We start from the raw sequence: 20539 nt of genomic DNA on the forward strand, positions 1-20539 counted from the left end.
TCTGTCTAAACATGATTACAGGCCTAATACATACAGCAATGCCATCATCAGAACGTGACAGCATTTCTTATCTTCCTTCTCTATTTTCATCTTAGTAACTTTTTTAACAAAAAATTAGCAGGGCAAAAGAGATGGAATGCAAGTTGAATTACTGACATCTCTAAAAACTGTGTCTGGTAACAGGGCTTAAAGGCATTATTAGCCAAGTCCAGAAGGGATCAGTTTGTCATCCAAAATTATTCAGTAATTTTATCAGTCTACTTTATGCCTTTAGAATAGTAAATAATACAACAATGCTGTTGGTCCTTGGTTTATATAAATTGGAATACATGTTATGATGATTTGGAATTTCCTGGAAAACTGCAGCACACGTGTACTATTTGGGAATAGTCTAATGCATTCACATTGACTTTTTTTGAAACCTCATAATATACTGCTACTTACTTTCAAGTGTGACTTTTCAACAGGATATGAATTCTGTGTATAGGCTACCAAGATGGCAAGTAATGGGGTTACTCTGCATCTCTTGTACATCCACAGCATGTTCATCCTGTGGATGCCTCAGATTTATGAACATGTGGTAACTGTTACGGCTTTCTGCATGTACCTTATGCCTTGTTTGCAAGTATGGCTAAAACCTTACATTTAAAACAGGGTTGACACATGCCTGGAAATCCTGGCCAAAAACAAGTTCTCAAAATTTGCTTGGATAAGATTGCCTTGTGGAAAAAGAATATACAGCTGGAAGAAAAAACAGAAATCAATACCTAGCCTCCTCACACCCAGTAAACTGTAGGCATAGGAGACATAAAAATACGAAACAAAATTAGGAAAGTCTTTTGCCTCTAAGGAATAGATGCCTACAGGTTATAGAGATACCACACCCTGCTGGTTGCTTCCTGTGCTTCAAGAGAGATTTTCCTAGATTTCTAAGACAGATTCCCAAAATGACTGACAGTGAGAAAGGCATGCCGTAAGTATGATCTGTTTAGTTTACTATAGACAAAAATAAGGATAAGCCATTCCAGTATATGCAAAGTGCTTATATTATACAATAAAGTAACCTGAATACCTGCAGGATCAGAATTCACCCACAATACACAAACTGAAATGCTAAAAAAAAATCAACAAATTCGTAATCCAAATAAGATGCAATTTGCAGGCATTGGGTGCTAGTAACAATTTAGCTTAGAAGATGGCCGAATCTCTCTTGCTCAGAGTCTCTAAAATAGGATTCAATATACTTTAATGTATCTTTTGAAGATAGTTGTATGTTATGTATGTGGGGAAGCTTAGACTTGTCACAACGTTACTGGATTAAATAATTCAACTAGCATGTAATATGAACCACGCAGTACCACACTGCCGAATTTAGAACTTTCCTGATAGAAAGCTGTGCTTTTAGTAATAACTTCTTTGTTGTGTCTTTAATATTTGAAGTATCCCATGACAGAAGGGAATCCAAGCCAACCTGAATTTAATCTATTCAACTCTGAGTTTAGCGGGAAAGGCACATTTCAGTTCTGCAGCAGATTTGGTGGCACCGAAGGTTTTTAACAGTTCTCATTTTCATGGTGACAATATTACAAATACCATGGGAAGAAAATCAAACTCCGTCATATCTGACAAGGAAAAAGATTGACTGGTAATAAACCAAGCTACTGCTCAAAATGATGAGCTGGTTCTTCCATTGTAATAAATCAACATTACTTCATTGGAGATGAAGTCTTTTGGATTTATGCCAGGTAAGGGTCTGACCAGCATGTAGCACTTTGAAATCTGGAGAAACCATTTTTCTTGGCTGCAATACATCTCATTCCTCATAAAAGCACAGTAAAACATTCAGAAAGGTTACTTAATACATTGTCAAAGTAAATGCATCTCTGTAAATCAGAGTCAGTGTGGCTCTGTCTCAGGTGATACTAGTGTTGCTAAGGTAACTATTAATTTCCACCCTAGAGTAAATAGTTACATAAAGCTAACAGCTTATTCAATTTTATGTGTTAGGCTCTGGGACAGAAAATGTCTTTTATTTCCTCCTGTGATATTGACCCTAGTTCAGGTTGTGCACCCCCTTGGCTGCTTAAAACCAGAGGTCACCTTTATCACCTGCCAAAAAAGCTATCAAGGTAACAGCCAGAAAATCTGATCCCTCTGGTCTGCCACTTTCTCATATCCTTGGCTTTTTATTTTGTGTCAGGTTATGAGTCAAATTTCTTGACTCGCACACGGATGCTTAGAAACAGCATCTCTAAAATATCATGCAGCTGGTTTCTAAGTAAAGATTCAGCTGCTATCAACCCGTTTTTCCCACTGAATTTGAATTTTTCTGATAAGTAAGCCCACTTGCTTTTTCCTTTCACACTTGTTGGAATCACTGGTGGGCAGCTGTTAGTATCTTGTTGAAAGCACACAGCAGCACTTAAATGCTTATTGGAACTCCTTGAAAACTATCATTTCAAGTGCAAAGCATTTAGTGGCAATTGCAGTTTAAACTATTCCTTTCCCTGTCTTATGGTGCATTTTGCTTTCTATTGTCCTAGCACAGTCATTTGCTAGCTTGTGCTACAGCTCTGATTAGGATTCTCTCTTAAAAATTAAAAAAAAGCCTTCTTTGACTGCCTTTTTTATTAGCCCAAATCAATTCCTTGATTAGGTTGAAAGAACAGCCCTATAAACAGGCATCCTGACATAAGCAAGGATGTTTGTGTGCATGGCAACAGGAAAACGGGGACATAAGAGAAGGGCAAGGAAAATCAAATACCTAAAGATTCAGTTTTACCACACTCAGGTATCCCAAAGCCGCAATACATGTTTTCAAATTCTGCATTTACCATTTCCTCCCTCACTTAAGATGATGCTAGTCTGTAGCTTTCGTATTTAGTTCCTGCTGTTCAGCTTTTAATTACATGGCCTGAATATGCCTAAAATGAATACTCAGAGTACACAATTTTGATATAACGCCTCTGTATCTAAAATTCAAACATACCTTTTGAATTTCAGAAAGGGATATCAGTTAGTACCAGCAGAGAAACTAGCTTAGGAAGATACAACTTAGTAGGGCAACCACCATCTGCATGCCCATCAGTACTGTTGAAATAAATACCGAATAGTCATTGGTCTATAGCTGCTACATGCAATGACTTTTGAATATAAACAGTTTATTTTATAATAGGTTTAATCTCACTAGGAAATGGAAAAAAAAAAAGAAAAAGTAATCTGCAAAAAAAATTTACTTTGTGAAATACCCATACATTCCCACCCACTATGATTGCTAGAAAAAAAAAATACTTTCCAGTAACATAAACAAGATAATGTTCCAAGTATTGAATTAAAGGTAACTGAATTAAATTCTTGAATTTCATACCTATTTTTAACGTAGTTGGGTGAAAGGGATTTAAACTAGTTCTTTATATGCTTATATCTACACTGTCATCAACATTTATGCTGCTTATTCAAAGAACAAAAGAATGCAAGACGTACTAAAAGATACGGTGTTGACAGCTTGTCAAATGTCCTGTTTTCCCTGAAAAAGAGAACTAATCACCGTCTCACATTGAAGATGTAATCATACAAGCATTATATTGCAACAGTGGAAATGGGGGACTAGAAAACGTTTTCATGAGATTTGGAAAATATTTAACTTCTGTATTGGAAAATTACTGCTTTTGGAAGAGACCAATTCACACTCCAACCCCAAATGTGGCAGCAATAATTCAAGGCAACATTTTTATATTTGTGAGAAAATATCATGGACTCTCAAGGAAAACAGCTAAGCAAACTGCCTTCGGTTTGTTCAGTGCTCAAGAGCAGCCAAGGTCTGTGAATCAATTAAGGATTCCAGAAAGCTCCCAGGAGACATGGGGGCAGTGAGCATTTATTTGCACAACCCAGCTGCTGTCTTGAGTCTTTTCTTTAATGGTTGTTTTCTACTCCTGTTCAGTCTTTGAAATCTAAACCAACAATAGAGATGATCATATTAAGTTGACAGATGTCCTTAACGAACTGGACTTGAATCATCATTGTCTTTGATGTAAATGTATGGAATAGTTGTCAGATGGTAATGACTTTCAGTCATCACCACGTCTGAATTTGAGACAGTGAATAGCATAATATGTTTGGTGTCGCTTTACCAGTTTCCTGAGCCATTCAGTGTCCTGCATCCATCTTTGAAAGAATAGATCTTGGTGCTCCTAACAAAATGTTAGAAAATTAAGATTATTCTCTTTAAGAGGCACCTAACATGTACAGAGTGAACAATGAATGAAGTTTCCTGCAGTCATAATTGATTTTTTTCAAAAAAATTTTGGACATAAACCCTATTTTTTTTTTTAGGAATCTGTAGTTATCATAGTTAAATTATCCCTTTTAAAAATTAAATAATAATTAAAAAAAGAGAATGGTTTAGAGCAACAGTTTCTGTTCATACAAAGTGAATATTATCAAGGCCAAACATGACAGAGAAACTAAAGAATCCTTTGTGAATTCCTCAGGCTTATGGCCTTACTGCCAGCAAGAAAAGGGATCCAGTCAGGTGTTTGCATCATGTGCTGAATTTTCTGAAGTTACTCAAGAAATTTGCAAGAAATCAAAGTGCATGTTGAAATCCAACTTAATTTTATTATTCAAATTATTGCATGGATTGCCAATGATTTTATGACACATTGACCTAAAATACTTTAGTGGCATAAACAAGATTTTTTTATTAATCCAATGTCTTTTGAATTAACTTTTCTTTGCACATGCACATTGATATTCCCATGACAGACTTCTAAGAGTGACATTTAGGGGCAATAAATACTCACTATAAATACTCATTATAGCAAAAAAAATCTAGTATGTTCTGTCTGGAAGTTTTTTCTAACAGATGCAACCTGGGCCATGAAATCCCAAGAGTTTTGAAAGAGTTTCTGCCAGGAAAGTGCATAGTAAGTCAACTTGACAAGAGAAAGATACAGAACTTGCCTATTAAGTTGAATTTAGTCTTAATATAAGAAACCTTAGACTTTTTTTCTTTTGTTTCATCTGTGTCTCCCATAAGATATGAAGAGACGTTGCTTTCATTTCACAGTAACATATCTTGAAGTAAGGATGATAGCAAAACAAACAAGATACCAAAACACAAACCATTCCTTGGCACAGGATGAGGTGAATCTGTACTAGATGACTGGGGCTCCTGAAGATGTGCTTATCTGCCAGAACATTCACCCAAGTATCCATGCATACATTTCAGCTACATGCATTGGTTTGAAAAATGGTATCACAAAAGTTAAAAGAGGAAGAAATGACTTTTAGTGACTGTGACAACCATAATGCAATAAGTTATTGGGAAGCATGCCAACATCTCACAGCATGCCACCTTCACGGAGCATGTCGCAGCATGAAACCAAATTATCAGCATACTCACAAATATATCCTAAATTCTTTGAAAAGATCGAAGACTTTCCTCTTTCCCTATGATGCCTAGAATTTTACTAATACCCCAAACAGGTTTTAAAACTCTGACTTTACTATACTTCTGAGAACAAAACCTTGTGTATTAATCATATGGATAACACATGGATGATCAGCATCAAGTTATTCAAAAGATTGCCATGCATGCAATAACTCCCATGGGCTTATGCTTCTTCGGTATGCTTAAGCAGTTCCTTGCTCAAACTTCCTTTACCATGAGTAGAGTTCCCTAACAGAAACTATTCCACTTGGCACAGGACATGGCAGGGACCTAAAAGCCATCATTGTCACAATAAAGGCTGAGGGAAAGGTGGCAGGCACTGAGTCTTTTTCAAATGCTTTGTCACTATAATGCCTATCCCAGGCCACTTTTGTGTTCTTTATTTTCTTATAATTTCAGGGGGAAAAAAATCAGATTCTTAGTTAATATATTTTACCAAATAATATAGAAACATTTATTACATTTACATATTTATCTTTTGCTGGAAATGAAGCTGGATTGCTGTAGTAAAGAAATTTGTTGTGTAATTTTCACTGACAGTATTTCAACCTATGTAACTAAACTTTTTTCAGTATCTCTCTTCTACTGTCTACAACTTTGCTAGATAACCTCTGGCGACTTGTAATTTAGGAAATATAGCCATCTCTGATCCACTATGACATTTCAGACATTTAGTTTCTCTGCACAAATATTTTTTTGGTATACTTTTACTGTTAAGGCTTAGCTAGAAGAAAATAAATTGCTCTAAGATTACTTAAACAGAAAATTCTCAAGGTAAAGAGATATATCATGCCAGCAAATCAGCCAGTAGTAAAATATTAATTTCTTATTCAGGCAGGTCACTAATTTTTTGTGTACTGTGAAGATGGGAATAACAGCTTCGTACCAGGCATTAACCTTAGGTCTCTTAGCCAAGCGAATTTTCTTCAAAGATCTCAAAGGTGAGCTGTTATCATCAAAAAGGCATACTTGTGAATCAGCATAGACACAATCATGCAGAGTGAAACACCCTCCCACACACACCCCATTTAGAGAACATAGATTTTCAAAATCGAGTGTTCAAAAACAAAACATAAAACAGAACCAGCTGACAAACTGGGAAAACACCATTTACTATTGTCCCAGAAACTTTAAATCGCTATGCCTATGCTTACAGGCTGTCTTTAATCCTATGATTTCCTCTTCCCTACAATGTTTGTGCCATTCAGAGTACACACAATAGACACTTTCCTCTTCATAACAACTAGTCAATACTTTCTCTGCTTCTCCTCAGGATATGTCCCTTTCTTCAGGCTTTATTTACTATGCACTCTCTAAATCTGCTCTGATTAGCATCACACAAGAACTGTGTGAGAGAGTGAGACAGAGGAGTGCGGTCTCCCTGGCACCATTCAATTGCTTTAGAATGTGAGTCCTGCAAATACAAACCTTTGCACAATGCGTGTTCCAAATTATCCACATAAACGGCGCTGGAATACATAATCTTCTCTATATACAGCCTCCTCTTCAAAAACTAGCTTATTCCCAGAACAACAAAAAAACCCAAACACATTTTAATCTCTGAAAAAGGAAGGGTGAGTGGAGGGAATCAAACAAGACCAGAATCATTTGTGCAACAAGAAAAGGAGGAAAATGGGCCAAACAAATTGTCAAGTGGCTTTCTGAGCAGCTATTTTGCTCAGCTAAACCCAGGTCTCCCATCATCTTTCTCCTGTGACATATCCATTTACCACCTGAAGTCAAAACCTACTTCTGGCTCCTCTCCCTCCTCATCTGCTGTTGGTGTTCCCATCATTTTCTTTCTCTGCTGGTAGCACCAGTCTTCTGCCTATAGATCTCTAGTCTCACTTAACACCCACAAGTTTTGCCTTTCTCTCTAGTCAGCTTTCCAAAACCCTGGCCCTTTGAATCCACTTCAAGCTGCTACCTTTCTGCATTCAGACCAGCCAGCATCTCTCCTTAGCACTGTCAGTACTGCACGAAGTTAAGGGAGACGCTTACAGCACAGGAAGGACAGTTTTCTTCCTCACATTTTTTGATGTGAGGAAGATGTGTGTGCTGTGCTGCTCTGGTTGGTCACCTGTCACCAATCCAGAGCTGCAATTGCAGAGAAAAATGATGTGAGAGAGGCAGCAGCTCTTCGCTTAGGTATAGCTTCGAAATCTGGAACCAGAATTGGAAATTTTTTTTATTTTTTTTTCCTGAATTTGGTTCATTGCAACCATTTTGCAGATGTTTTTTCCAAATACTTAGATATCAGCCTGATTTTCTTGAGTTGACAAATGCTACACACCAGATACAAAACTTAAAATTCTTCTGTCCAGCAAAGGTGGATCTCGTCTTTCTAAGTATGATGGTCATTTGCTAGCTCAAGTCTTAAACTGAGAAAAAGAACATGAAACTTTTTTCCAGCCTTATGCTGAAAAGGATAAAATCCCCATGTTTTGTTACTTCCAAAGCACTCAGCCCAGAGATAACACAAATTAAGGTTACATTTGTATTACATAAAAAGAGAGGAGTGAATAATACGCTACAGCTCCTGCATTAGTCTAACCAGGGGCAGAAGGCATGTACCACATCATGTACTGGTATTACCATAACATGTGCATTCAGCTCCAGCCAGGATGGAAAATCTCAGTCTGAACTCTTGATAGCAGACAATAAGGACATATAAAATTTTTTACAAAAAAAAAAAAAAAAAAAGTCCTCAATGTTTCAAGGGAATGACAGGCAAAAATGACCACGTTATCCACGTTATACATCTGTACAGGTCTCTAGACTACAGACCTAATGTTCATTGTAATGGAGGAGCTTATGCCTTTTTTAAGCCAAAGGATCTTACAAAGTTGAAGTCCACAACACTCTGTGTGTTGCTTACTGCTTACTCTTTCATTTCTATGCATGTTGGCCATTGTTGTCAACAGGATCAAATCCTGATCCCACTGAGTGGGAGTTTTTGCCACTGACATGAGTGAACAAAAGTATTTCCTTAGCTTCAGGCATAAATTAGTTTGATGATGTGGTTCTGTCTAGAATATGCAGTTGTCAGGAAAAGAATTTGACCCCCTGCCTGTGTCATGACATTTCATGTGCTATTTTGGCATAAGCATTGCTAAGTACCACAACAAATAAATTATTAAGCCTACAACATATAGCCTGTATTTTTTTTATACATATAGTTATGTACATGTATATCATCTTACAGCTTATCTATACAGATATATATTTATATATACATTATACATGCTGTATGTATGTAACTCTGTATACAGTTACAGTCTCCAGAAAAGCACTTTTTGCATTTAAAGGTGCTTTCTCTGTCAATTCTATTCATGATTTTCTCACTCCTTCCTGATCTTTAGAGGCAAGGTCATTCCTGAGCAATCTGAGAAGACTGGATTTCTGTCACCTTCTTCAAGACTTGAGGGGAAAAATATCATTACAGTTACTTTAGTCAAAACCTCTTATGGGAATTAGTTGGCTTAAATGTTTGTAACACAAAGCCGACTTAGCTCATCTTCTTGTTGGGGGAGCGGGAATCATCCACTGTAATACACAGTGAAAAGTATTCCATTCCCAGAGCAAGAAAATCAAGATGTCTTCATGCTGTCCAGGAGGGAGCTAACAAATGAAATTTCCCTCTGGCCAGCATCACAGATTGCAATGAAGGAAAAAACTGAACCACATGTTCCTCAGGTACAGCTTGGCAGCTGACCAAAGACGCACACTGGGAAGGTCTGAATATCCTAAAACAGTAGATATCTGCTTTCACCTGCAAGTACACTGGGTAGAAATGACTAATCTCTTCTTCTGCTACACCTCTATGTTGCTTGGTCTTCAGCAGCCTCATTAACTCCAGTATGGTACTTTCCCTTTCTGTCACGCTCAATGAAGATCTGCCAGTAGAATGATTTTGACTGAACAAGGAACATGAAGGTCAGAAGGTCATTCCTGAGCAATTTGAGAGAGGACTAGATTTCTGTCCTCCCCAAAAGACAAGGACGAGTGACTTAGATGTTGAAAGAAAGTAAGTGAAGTTGTAAAAAGCTGTGGACTAACACAGCTGTTCCATTAGCAAATAGTTGATATAATGAGAGAGCAAAAGGAGTAATAGAGCACTGTTTACACAGACACGCGCTTCCCCTAAGCACTTGTTTTCCTCAGCCTAGTTCTTTTATTTTCAAATGAACTATGCAATTATTACAGGTGAGTTCACCAGGACACTGGTGTATCTTCCTCTCTGTGTGGTTGTAGCTGCATAATGCAGAGTACATATGCCAAATCATGTTCTGGGGAATTTGACTTTTCTTCAGGCCTAGAACAGAGATAGAAAATGGCTCTCATATATCCTGCCAACCATCAGGAAGTTTCAGTAAAGAAATTTTTTTGGTATGTGGCCATGAAAAGGACTAGAAAATGTATTAGTGAAGGACAGATAGACTAAAGGGTGGCTGGATGAAAGAAGAGTATTGCCTGAAAGTATTTGCTCTTTTTAGGTATAGCAAGTGATATTGCTCTATTTGATAAATTAATTGTTCCATTCATCCATTCTTGGAAACACTCCATCTGTTTATAACCTCTAGTGAAAATAGATGTGTCCCAGTATTCTACTTGTTTTGGTTTATCCAACATTATTACAGGGGGGTTATTTACAATATTGAAACAATTGAACTGATTTCTAAAAAAAAAAAAAAAAAAAAAAAAAAAACCATTAACAAAACAAACTAAAAGAAATATGTTAAGGAATATTTGTATATTACAAGTATTTATATATACAAATTTGTATTTAAATAACAAACACAAATATTTGTCATTTACAAGTACAGCTAGTTTCCAAGCTCATTCATGACTAGAAGTTAGTTTAAATGTTAGATATTCCCTTTTCCCCCAATTTTGAGACATTTATCTCCCCAGACCTGTGCATAAAAGGTGGCTGTTAACTCCATTTTGATTATGTAGTGCAAATACTGACTTAGTTATTGGAGTTCCTTACTTGGAAATGTGATGCATCTTTGACATTTCCTTTCCATTCTGGATTTTATTATAAACTTAAAACCAGTTCCTCCCCATTCTTCCTCAGAAGTTCTGGATTGTTGGATTTAGCACTAGACTTAGCATTGTTAATTTTAGAACTATTCCTGTTTCAAGAAATGTCTTTATTTTTATAGTACAATAAAACATATCGCAAGATATTTAACAATATGACCTTCGTGAACTACAGGGTTTGGTTTATATGTCTACTGGCTGATTGTATAAATTAACATGAAAACATTTTATTCATTGTATAGACTAAGTTTAAAAAAATCAGCAAAAATTTAATAACTACAGAAAATGTAATGGAGTTACTGCTTTTATATAAATGGAGACTTTTTTCAGGACTGAATTACCCTCTGTATTTCTATTATATCAAAGTCAAATTGTTGATGAATGAGAACAATCAAAACTGATTGTATTTAGAAAACCAAATTGTTACTGATTAGTAAATATGAGTTTCATGAGCACTTTGCACAGAATATTGACATTGGCAACTGGATTTATTTTCCCACAATCAACATACATTTTAGATTCCAAAATTTAAAAGTTTTCCTTTGTTAAAACTGTTCTGTATTCAGTAAATATTGATCATGTATCTTGATTTCATAGATGCTTTTTCCTCTTTACCTACTTAAGCAATGAACTGCAAGAACTTTTAAACTGCAGAAACTATCAACAGATGAACTATTACTTAGAGAAAAGGATTATGAACTGAAATGACTGGATTCAGACGTGACATATATATTGGACAGCCTTGAATGAATACATGATAGAAGCTTTTATGCAGAAAGTGTTACCTGAAGGAGCTAAAGAAATAGGATATGCAAGCAACCTAGACATTACTGGAGAAGAAGGTTAAGATCAGACGAAATGACATGCTGCCTGCCAGAAATAAGGTCCAAGAGCTGACTGGAGGCTATGAAGAGTCTTAATAGGGATGGGATGATTTTTCACATTTAGGTAAAACAGGATTTTTTTTCTGGCATGACTCAAAGATGGCCGTGTCAGGAGAAGGGTGCATTATGGCAGGTACATAATAGTCAGTGATTTTAATGTTCATAGAGGATGATCAAAGCATACAAGACAGAAAATTTGGAATATTTTGGACAGAAGACATGCACGGAGAAAGGATTATTCAAAATATGAATTCACTTGAGTACATAGGTACTATACTGACATAAGGAACAAGAGTTTTCAACTAAGCCTGATCCATTCGAGGTATACACAGATCAAGTTCTGATAAGAATAGCAATACAGCTTGAGCTAAAGCATTCAGAAGGTAAAAAACAAATAGTAGGACCGATGAAAATGAAATCTAAGATATTTCTGAGTTCCTATAAGAGGCCTGAAATACTGTAGGAGAAGCAAAGTACTTGTTTTGTTTAATATAAATGCATAATCACTTGATGCTGCACCTCATTCTTACAGCTCACAGGGGATGGTCTGCTGTCTTCTGCCATCTTTACTGTAAAGCAACCTCTTATCTGGGGAAAAATATGCAATGATGCTTCCATACAGCAGGCAATATTTTTCTGTACTCTGTATTTCACCTAACCACTCCTGAGACCACTTCTCAGTTCCTTCTGATTTCCTCCCAGCTTGACCTTGGGCTGTGATGCCCAAGAATTATTTCCTTGATAGACCACTCACTTTTTCCCCAGGTAATGTTAATCACTATTTTCTCCCCCCCATTTTGTCTTCCTCTGGCTGCTCAGCAGGCCCTGCCAACCCTTACTCTTTTCACAGCTGTTTCCCAGGTTTCTGTCCTAAACTCACCATCCAGATGGCTCCACTTCCTGAAGCCTTCTCTTCACATCCACTTACGCTGTACTATTTGTGGTGCCACTCCACACACATTAAAACTACTAGCAGTAATTCTTTACTCTGCTTTTATAAAGCTATCTAGGAGCCATTCACCAAGGGATGGAGGCAGACTGTAGGTTCCTAACGTTTAAGATGCAGTTATTAGGAATTTGCACATCCTCAGCCTGTTACACTAACAGACATTGTCCATCCCTAACAGCCAGCTTGTGCCCAGAAAGACCTAGAATCCCAATCAGAAAAGGTTACATGCATCCAAGCTCCCTGATTGAGATGATGCCTTCTCTGGCTATTCTACCTGCATCACCCTGCACTGAGTGTATAAGCAGCAAAATACTCTTACCCATGTCCTGTGCCATTCTGAAAATTGCCAAAGCATGCCAGTTCCCAAGGCCGTGGCTTTTACATCTCCCTACTTCCCCACCTTTATGCTTCAGCATGTATCGTCAAGCTAGAAAAGCCAATGGGCTTCTGCTGATGTTTCCTCCCTTCATTCACTTCTTCTCCCTTGCCCACATGGAGTTATAAATCTAAAATAACAATGTGGCTCCACATAAGATTTTGGAAAATATCATCTTTGGCTTATAAGTCTTCTCATACAATGTACACAAAGATAGCAACAAAGCTCATGGAGGAGAAGGAAAGTAATTGTAATTCTATCAAGACTTCTAATTCAAGCAAACTGCTTCAAATGTTAATAGATTTCCAACGCCATACCAGCTAATCCCAGGTTGTCAATTTATATAGCAGGAGAGTCACCTGCACTGACATGTTTAACGTGCTCTTTGCAGCCAACCACCTTGAGGCGCGATCTCGTCGCTTCTCATTAAGCAAATGAAGCAGAGGCAGGTCAGCCTGTGGACAGGAGACCTCTGGGGACATCTGGATGCTGTAGCGCACTTCCACGAGGAAGCACATTCAGTCATGAAGGAGGTGGCACAGCAGCACCTCCGCCATCCCACTCAGCTCCGTGCATTGCTACAGAGTCATCTCCAGCAGCAGGCAAGTTGCTTTTTGCATTGCACGCCTCCACCTTGCCCTCCTCCGAGCAGGCAGCAGCGGTGGCAGCAGCAACTCGCTAGAGGAGCTCGCATCCTTCCATGTGGGTCCCCATCACAGCAAAATCGCAGCCACTGGCAGGAGGCATACTGCTAATAGAGGTTGCATCCACGGGATGGGAAATAAAATGTGATCCAGCTTGTGGCCATTAAAAATCCCACAGTGCCTTTCACAAGACTAAAGTTTAACACTGGCATCCTGATCATATCCCAGTGCAGGTAATTGCATTGCACCCACTTAAATTCCCCTGATGCACCACCTGAATTCGCCTCCCGAGCTGAAATCAGTTGCTCCAGCAGTGCGAAGATTGCTACCTCACATTGCCCTGCTGACGGCTGTTTCAGCAGAGCAGTACATTGCTTCCTACGTACAGAGCATTTCAGATTCTTTGTAGGGCATCTTGATGCATGTGAATGGTGGTATATATACATGCAAAATAATCAGTCAATAACAGGAAAATGGTGCAGCATGAGAGGATTTCAAAATAGATTAGGCTACTCTCCTTACAAATCATTAACTTAAAAAAAAAACAGACAACACAGCATATACAAATTAATATCTTGGTCAGGTGAAGAAATAAACATTTCTCTAATATAACTGAGAGCATAGATATCGATTTCTGAGCAGATAGGGTACTGCAGCCTCTAGCAATCCTATGATTAAATCACTGGCTTCAGCTCTGGCATCAGTGTTTCCTTCAGATGGAAAAAAAAATAAAAATAAAAATGCCAAGGATATCTCCAGATCCCCAGAGCCATTCCTCTGAGTAAACTGGCAAAATGTAAATATTTCCCTGAGGGGTTTTGATCTAATGCTAGATTATCTGACTGAAGTTGATCATTTTAGCACTGCTTTGAAGGGGAAGTAGGTGTTGCCTTTCAGACTTGATTTGTTAAGGCTCTGAATGGAAATAAATTAAAAACTGCAACCAGCCTCTGTGACAGGGGTTTCTGAGCTCTCTGCAGGCAAACAGATTTCCTAGTCTCACAGGTTCTGACCCCAGTCTCCAGAAAGTTAATACACCTCCTTCCCTTGGTTTTACTGACTTAAATCAAGGCTTCCCACTTGGAGTCAGCAGGTGCTGTGAAGACACAGTACTGCCAGAATTGAAGGATTTCATACAGCTCAATAGCAATCAGCAAAAATTGTGGAATGCAGAGACCTTATAAACTTTTAACCTGCCATCATAGCAACCTGTGCCATAAGATATGCAAGGAAATTTGGAGATCTGATCTAAAAATCCACTGTAATCACCAGCTAGGTTAATTTACAGGAAAATGAAACCTAGAGATGCCTTGGTAAAATGAAGTTTATTATGGTTCATTATGCTTCTAATAAATTCAATATCCAGTTCAGTAAAGTTTATCATCTCTCTTTTGTCCAGTGTATCTTAAGGAACAACACAGAAACGCAAAGTTCTGCAAAAACTTCTTTACAGCTGTCTTAGATGGCTCAAATCTTCAGTACTTGAAGAGGTACACAAAGGGACATATTTTCCATTTTAATTAAAAGAATGAGAAACTGGAACATTAAACCTGTTGAATTTTTTATATATAAATTAAATGGGGAACTTAAATGACGAGGCCAAGAACGGAGCTCTGTTGAAATAGCAGCCCTGAGCAGAATGATCTGTGAAAAGGATTAGAGGAGAAATTCTCTAAATATTAATAAAATAAGAGAAGTTACTGGAAATTATAATTCTTAATTTAATGCCATTTATTCCTTATAAATATTTTCTATTTAAGTCCTAATATGCATTAAATATTGATAAAGTCTTTATTAAAATAGTTTCACAGTGGCACAATCGTTTCCGAGTTCCTGCAACAACGGGGCAAAGGAGTCCTCAAGGGGCAGGCGTGCCTAGGAGGGGGCTGAGAGCCTGTGGGGAGCCTCCCAGATGTTGAGACCCACCAAGGCAGCTTCTGCCCCATGCCCTGGAGGGCTGTGTCCTGGAAGGGCCACTGGCAGTGCCACCTGCCTGATTTCTGCCAATACATTTTTGGTCACTCCAGGTAAAAAAAAAAAAAAATAATAATCTATTAGTCCAATTATTATGAACACAGTGCTAGAGTAACGAGACTGTAGAATAAAAAGGGTACGCTGTAGGCAACTTCCACTACATGAAAACTTTTCTTAGCAATAACTTTTTATCAAGAAAATCTTGTTCATAGCACCTCTCACTCGTTACCTTTTCCATGGAAGTAGCTGTAATTTTCAAATGTGTTTTTGTGTATCATTTTCTTTTTTCCTTCCTCCCAAATGTGTTTTTATAGCTCTGCAACAGTAATACCATCCCCAAACGAGCATGTTTTGCCAGTATTTGTATAGTATTGCTATCAATATTTTCAGCCAATCATTTAATGTCAACTTCTTTTATTCAACTCAAGGGTAATTTGTTTTGAAAACAAGGAAAAAAATATTCATTTTTCCTTACACAAGTATTAAGGTAAAACGATTTAGAAATTACCAGCAGCTGTTACGTTATTTTTCAGAGCTCTAATAATCTGCATTGTGTTCAGTTCAAAACTAGCTCTCAGAATGGTTTTGCTTGCTCCTAGAGAACTGTTAGTGCATCCTAAGCATCTTTCCAGCAAACATGAAATCACAGCCAACTGATACATGATGGTAGGGATCTTAAATTTGGAATTTTGAGAAAAAAAATGATTCTTTACAAACAGAGAAATCTAAGTAGAAGAATCTGGCTCAGTATTTAATAGCAGCAGTATGTTCTTGCCTCACAAACTTTACAGTGGAATAATACAACAGATTTAGCAAATGTTTAAATCACTTCTTCTATTGACCTTGTCCTCCTATCATTCATCATAGGAAAAGTTTCTTTTGATGTACATATCATAAGCTTGTCTTCATTTTTCAGTAATATATTGAGAGATGAAGGAAAGAGAAGAGTAACAGCAAATGTGACAGCATCCCCCTTTCCCCTCTTTTGAGATTTCCTGAACTGCACTCTGCTTTCAAAGCAGCAAGTTTTTGGACATATTGCAGAAAACAGAAGAGGATTCATACTCACAGATTTAGAAACAGATTTTCGTGCTTTCTGTTACTCATACAAATTTGGTGCCTGTGTCTTATAATTGCTCAACAATACTCATTATTCTATCCCACATAGCCCTCATACATGATGAAAAGGATTATATCATTTGCACACAGAGGGAATATATCCATATCACCTTGCTACGCAGGGATGAGGGAGCATTAGTCATGAGGTGGAAGAGTGCTTTAGCCTACTTAGTTTGCACTGCTCCATGTGTCAGAGCATATCAGTCTGAGAAAAGACAAGCCTCACCAACTCAACTGCCATTTCAGATGATTTCTCCTCTAGGAAAGAAGTAAAAAAGAAAAAAAAAGAAAAAAGTATCCACCAAATTTACCTGTTTATAAATACTATTTACTGAACTTTTTCTGTTCTTACCAAACTCTTGCTCTGAGCCAAAGAAGTTCCATACTGAAGGCAAGAAACGTGTTTAGCTTTCTAAAGTAGAAACTCAAATTTAAACAAACTTTTTCAGCCCTTAGATGCTCATCTCCACGGCAACCAGGGACATTCAGGAAATCCTTGTGACTATGGAGTCACAAGATGCACACTTCATATATTATTAATATATCTCCTAGAGGAAGTTCCAGATGACTCAATTCCTTTTTTTTTTTTTTTCTCTATACCTATCTTGGCCTTATTTTCTAATGCTTTCTTGTTATTGCCCAGTTGTCATCCAGTCTCAACACAATTAAAATAGAGCCCTCCCTCCTTTTCTTCACAAAATATCTTTCTTTTGTCTTAGATTTAAGACAACGCCAACTGTCCTCCCACTCAGTTACGCAATTTGTAGTCAATTTTGAGCTGTCCCTCTATTTAGTCCCACAACAAATAGATCTCAAAGGCTCCTCAAGCCCATGGTATTTAAGAAGTTGAGCTGTCTGGAATGAGAGGAGAAACAGGTTTTTATCCAAGACTTCCTTCTGTCATGTCTAGGCTACTGAAGTTTCCACCCCTCTGGCCAAAACACCATATGCCTTCACTTGTATCTGTCCAAATTTTGCTGCCAAAATAATTGTTTGGGCTCATACATTTCTGGCACCATCTCCCTCATTTATTTCTACAAGTTCCTTCCCAAGTATAAGACATAATTCATAGCGTAGCTATTTCATGCCTACTATCACCAGCACTATTGTTGCTGAAGATAGAATGGTAGAAGTGACTACTGAATAGCATCAAGGGGAAGAGCAGTGCCATTTTTTATACATACAGCTCTGTTCAGAACTTCTGTTTCTGTTTTGCTCAGTCAAGATGCAGCTCCTGATAAGGCAGCACTGTTCAGTTACTTTACCCTGTTTTGCCTTGTCATACCTATGAAAAGCTCACAGGTGGTAAGACAGTTTGTATGCTATCACTAAAACATTTTCAGAATTAGTTCAGTTTATTCTTCCTTACTCACTTGCACACATTGTCTCTTGTTATATCTAGATTGGAAGGACAGGAAGTTATTTTCTTTCTAGACTTTATTATGTTTGTACAGAAAGTGAAGCTGACCTAATGCTTGAATCCTTAAGTTCTACTACAGGATAAGTAGCCACCCCAAGCAGAGAGAATGGGCATACTTGCAGCGCATGGAGCTCTTGCTGAGGGAATGGCACAGACACATACTAATGCCCTATCCCAGGTGGATCCTGCAAGGCACAAAATATTGGACCATTTATTCTACTGTGCCTTGATATTCCACTAATCTCAGAAAAGCTGTTGGTTTTTAACCAATGTCATAATTCTTTGGCCTTTTTTTTTTCTCCCTCTGCATATTTCATTTCCTCAGTGAGGACAAGGAACCGTACCTAGGAAGGCATATCCTACTTTTTAAACTATTTATAATGTAACAGCCCCCCAACACACACACACACAAAAAAATACCTAGAGTGAAAGATTACAGGAACCATGGACAATAAATATTGTACCTTTGCATAACACATTACTCTCAAACTTACACTGTAGTTCTGCAGTACTACTTGGGGTTTTCAGTATTAAGTGATGTTTTATGTGATTGCATTAGCTACTTTTTTTTTAAAAAAAAAAAAAGTTGAATATTTGTGTTAGTGCACTGTCAGATAGCTAATAAGGCATAAAAAATGTCATTAGCTTAGCCTCCAAAAGATATCTTAACTAGTGAACTATAAAACTCTGAGCTCTTTTAAGCATCACCTGGAGAACTAGGAGGCATCTTCCATCTCTTTAATTCAAAAAAACTGAAATTGAATATCCTGCTATACTTGAATAAGCAAATAATGAGTGCTGCTTATGCAGTTAGCTTTTAGATGTGGTCACTGCAAGAAAGGTCAAGAATGAAGAAGCATATGTGACTGAAAAACTGAAAAGATATTAATGAGATTTCAAACATGAAGTGAAAATCTGAAGTTGTCGTACATTTAAAAAAGAGACTGAAACTGTGGAGTCACTTTTTAATTATGATTATGTCTTGTTTCTATCTGAAGTCATAACTGTGTCATCTCATTATATGACCCCAGTACAGCAATTCGATCTGCTCAGCTGAACACAGATATATAACAATTCCAGGGAAGTCCCTGGGATTTTGCATAGATTGCAAGAAGAAAATTGTGATGAATTCATTAAATTTTGCTTATCTTTTAACTTTATAATTACCATTGCTTGCCTCTCTCTCTCTAGATACAGACTCGCACACAGGTCAGTGTTGTTAAATACTGAAAATCAAATATGTTAACAGCAAGCAGAATTACAATTTATTGAGTATGGTCCATTTTAAGCAGATGAAACTTTCTCAGGAAAATACCGTATAACGAAGCCCAACCTTGTCTCCTCTGTTTAGTGAAAAACTACCTAGCATACAGGGATATCCAGTGGTTGAACAACAAATCACATGCTAACATACCTTTAGATGTAACTAGCACTAAAATATAGAGCAGCAATATAATTTTAAAAAATGCTAAACAGATCTGGTAAACTAGAATCAAAAATTTATTAAAAGAGGTAGAATAGATCATTCCAGAAGTGTATTACCATCTGCTGTAATTTGAACCCATGACTGTGTAACTCAAATGCCCCTGCTCACTACTCTTTACAGCAATTCTTCCTTCATTACCAAAAAGAAGTATTTCAGACAGGGGAAAGAAATATACAAGGTCTTTTCTCACTTTTACTACCTCAAATCTTTATCGTGTTGTGCAGTCCTTACACAAAGTAGAAAAAGCCTGCTTATTTTTATCTTCTTGAACATATAGTAGAAATAAGGACAGCTATTTTACTTCCTCTGTTCTTAACTACCACATCGCTTCCTTGTCCATTTTGCCATTAAATCTTGAATGAAATCTTAACTTATCCTTCATGCTTTTCATGCTTTGCTGTTTCTATTATCTCTGTAAGTACATTATATGAATTAGTAAAGCATTTGGGGAGTGAATTTGCATGAAAAAATGATACAACAAGAAAAAACATACCTTAGCATGTAAGCCAGATTCTCCACTGCTACCTTACAACAAAGCATAGATTTCAGTAATAGCAATGCTCTACAACTAGCAGCATAGTTTGATCTCATTTAAAAACAGGATATTTCTCCTCTCCTCCTTTTTCCTTCAACAGGACCATTAGCAACTAGAAAATAATATAGCTGTTTTTTATGCAAATTAAAAAAAACTACATAATTCATTAAAATAAGTTACTCTTTCTTAAAAACCCTCTTCCTTTGCAAATGTATACAGTTAAACAGAAATTATTGCTATGTCTCCCTTTGGACAGATTCATACATACTATGAATACCTTGTTATCTGATCACAGGTACAAAATGTACCTTTCACAGAAAGGATATATTTTAATTCTGTGACTTCAGAGCACCAGGGTGCATATCAGGATGTATGTAGACAGCCTCAGTCCCACAGCTGTTGGCTTTTCTGCTTTTCATAGGCTTACATCAGTTAAGCAATACAGCTCGATAGCTTACATTTCCGTTTCTTCAATCCTGGACCAATAAGGACTACTTTTCTCATTTCTGGAGCTGTACTTAGTATTTGAATAACTGAAGAGCAACTCATTTAGTGCTGACAGCTGTTTGTCATACCCAGCTAAGGAAAAGATGAGCTGAAAAAACTCTTCTGCTGTAAGAAGAGCTATTATGTGTCCTAATTGATACACAG

This window comes from Cygnus atratus, chromosome 1 (assembly GCF_013377495.2).
Source record: "Cygnus atratus isolate AKBS03 ecotype Queensland, Australia chromosome 1, CAtr_DNAZoo_HiC_assembly, whole genome shotgun sequence".
Taxonomy (NCBI): Eukaryota; Metazoa; Chordata; class Aves; order Anseriformes; family Anatidae; genus Cygnus; species Cygnus atratus.